The sequence below is a fragment of the Oryctolagus cuniculus genome, chromosome 5 (assembly GCF_051225735.1).
Source record: "Oryctolagus cuniculus isolate XC-2025 breed Fujian yellow rabbit chromosome 5, ASM5122573v1, whole genome shotgun sequence".
In the NCBI taxonomy this organism is placed as follows: Eukaryota; Metazoa; Chordata; class Mammalia; order Lagomorpha; family Leporidae; genus Oryctolagus; species Oryctolagus cuniculus.
The window spans coordinates 54,000,223-54,003,872 of NC_142871.1; positions in this window are offsets into that span (position 1 = coordinate 54,000,223).

A 3,650-nucleotide genomic window follows, 5' to 3' on the forward strand; every position below is an offset into this window, starting at 1 on the left:
AATAAGTAAAATAAATAAATCTTTAAAAAAATGGAAAAACTCTTCCAAGCTTATTCTAGGGGGTCATCATTGCTTTAACTCCAAAACCCAAAAAAGGAGAAAAAAAATCCCTATAAACCAATATCACTAATGAACATGGGTACGAAAATTCTCAACAAAATACTAGCAATTCCAATCCAACAGCAGATCTAAAAGATCATTCACTATGATCAAATATGAGTTACCTGAGACATTCAGGGATGATTTAACATATGTAAGTCAATGAATAAACACAAAACGCAAGCATAACAAAGCATAGAAATCATGATCATCTCAATATATACAGAGAATGTGCTGGATAAAATGCAACAACCCTTCTTAGGAAAACATGTGAACAAATTAGGTATGGAAAGAACATAACTCAGAACTAAAAGGCTATCTATAACAAGCACAAAGCCATCATCAAAGTGAATGGGGAAATGTTGGAAACATTTCGCTAACATGTAGAACCAGAAAGGATTTTCACTCTCACCATTATCTAGACGTTTGAAACCAGACCCTTACCTTATATCCTATACAAAACAGCTCAACACTGATTAAAGATTTAAGTGTAAGTCATGACACTTTTAAACTACCATGGAAAAATACAAGGGAAATACTCCAAGACTTTGACATATATAACAATATTTTGGATAAGACCTCTGAAGCACATGCCACAAAAACAAAACAGGCAAATGGGACTACATAAGACTAGAAACTTCAGCACAGCAAGGGAAACAACCAGCCAAATAAAGCAACAACTGACAGAGTGGGAGAAATTACTTTCAAGCTATACATCTGATAAAGGATTCATATTCAAAATATATATAAGGAACTCAAGAAATTCAACAGCAATGATCCAGTTTAGAAATGGCAAAGGATCAAAATAGCCATTTTTTATAAAATAAGAAATGGAAGTGGCCAAGAAACACATAAAAATGCTCAGCATCACTAGCCATCTGGGAAATACAATTCAAAAACACAAGGAGGTACCATCACATTCCAGTTAGAATGGACATTATCTAAAAGTCAAAAAAGGACAAAGCTGGTGAAGTTGTAGAGCACATGAAACTCTATTAGATTAATACTGTTGATGGGACTGAAAGTTAGTACAGCCATTACCAAAGAGTATGAAGATCCTCAACAAAAGTATGTTACAGGCCGGCACCGTGGCTCAATAGGCTAATCCTCTGCCTTGCGGCGCCGGCACCCCAGGTTCTAGTCCCAGTCGGGGTGCCGGATTCTGTCCCGGTTGCCCCTCTTCCAGGCCAGCTCTCTGCTGTGGCCAGGGAGTGCAGTGGAGGATGGCCCAGGTGCTTGGGCCCTGCACCCCATGGGAGACCAGGAGAAGTACCTGGTTCCTGCCTTCGGATCAGTGCGGTGTGCCGGCCACAGCGAGCCGGCCGTGCCAGCCATTGGAGGGTGAACCAATGGCAAAGGAAGACCTTTCTCTCTGTCTCTCTCTCTCACTGTCCACTCTGCCTGTCAAAAAAAAAAAATAAATAAATAAAAAAAGAAAAAAGAAAAAAAGAAAAAGAAAGAAAAGTATGTTACAATAAAACCAACTATCCCACTTCGGGGAATATATTCACAGGAACTAAAGTCCGTATATGAAAGGGGTGCCTTCACTCACATGTTTATTACAGCACTATTTACAATACTGAAGATATGGAATAAACCAAAAGACCATCAATGAATAAAGAAAATACATGATGGAATATTATTCAGCCATAAAAATGAATGAAATCCTGAAATTGGTAACAAAATGGATGGAATTGTACAAAGTTAATTGAAAATGAATCTTAATGGAGAATAGTACTGGGAAGGGGAGGGGGAGGAGGAAGAAGGGTGGAAGTGTGGATGGGAGGGAGGGTATGGTGGGCAGAATAATTATATTCCTAAAGTTGTATATATGAAATTTGTATTCCTTAAAAATAAATTAATTTTTAAGAAATGGATAGAACTGGAAGTCATTACACTAGGTAAAACAAGCCAGACAGAGAAAAAATACCACGTTTTATCTCTTATGTATGGCATATGTGTGTATGCCATACTATTTTACATGCATGTTTAAATTCTGCCTTCACCAAGTTTTGTACCTTACATAGTAATATATACTTCTTTCCTCATTTCAAAATCTTTGCTGTGAGTGACACTGATATATCCACTCTAGCTTTTAAAAAGGGAAGCATGTATTTATACATAATAGTTTCATATGAAGTGAATAAGATATTATTTAAAATTTGTTGTCCGGAGTCCTGAAAAAATGTTTCCAATAGCTATAAACTACTCAAAAATTCTCAAAAAATTAATTTTAGAACTTTTTTCAAATCACAGATTAAATTTCAAAACTGAAATTCTGAAAATGGTTTTATAGCATGATAGAGAAACTGATACACATACATCTCAGAAAACTGCTATAATAGGATTCACACCATTCAAAGTGTCTGAAGGATAATTGCAAATCTTAAACTTGTGAACCTTACTAAAAGTTTGTGAAATTCACATATCCACATCCAGTAAGCCTTAAAATCTGAGTTTTAACACAGATAGCAGAAGTTTTTTATATACAGAAAAGTTATTGCAGTCACAGTAAATGTACATCTTGGTCAAAATGAAGCCTGTGCCACAGCTCAGGGAAAGCCATGTGGAGAAGGCAAACGTGAGGACCACAAACCACACAATCCCTAATCAGTTACTAAAAGCTAAGAGAAGAGGAAAAGTATATTTTAGTTCTAGAGTTAAACAGAGCAAACTTTGATTATGCCACTAATGTTTATTAAATATTTACCCTTGAGAAATTTAGTTTACTTTTCTAACGCTCTGTCTTCTCATCTAAAATATATCACCTACCTCATAATGTTATTGTTGACATTAAAGCAGATAACTCAGATAAAATTCTAAACTCAATATTTAGGGTTCAGAATGAGCTCATATTTACTGTGTAAAGCACAAGGTTTCCTTTGCTCTCCCAACTTAGCCCTTGTTTGTAACAAAATGTGATCTAGGAGGAGAAATAGAACCCTCTGGAAATGGTTGTCCTCTTTCAATCTCACACAAGAGGAAGTGTGAGCCCCTGGAGCAAAGGCACACATAAGTGCTGGTGGTGGTTACCAAGGAGTGCACGTGGGAATGAGAAATCCTCTCACAATGCAAGTTTCAGGACACTCCAGATTCTTATTTAAAGAAGCAGCTTATGAAGAAATTCTGTATATTTATGAAGAATAATGAATAGCATGGTGGTGCACATTGGAGCAAAAGCAGGATTGGCAGGCAGCAGCCCTAGCTGGATCTAAATGAGCAGACATAGCAGTGAAACCGCAGAGTCCACTGGCTGCTGGCATCACCATTTCACTACTGCTGGCCTCAGAATTAGGGCATTGCTTCACGCTCAACTAGACCTGGTACCAGAAGCCTGATTTTGATGAGCTGGTGTTCTGCACAATCAACAACAGTAAGCAGTTAGTAAAAAAAAAAAAAAAAAAGAAATCCTCCTTGAGGTCAGGCACTTGGCCTACTGGTTAAGACACCTAAGTCCCTCATTCAAGTCCCTGCACTCCATGTTTGCTCCAGCTCCTGATTCCAGATTCCTACACTTGAGATCTTGGGAGATATCAAGGTGATCAAATTAC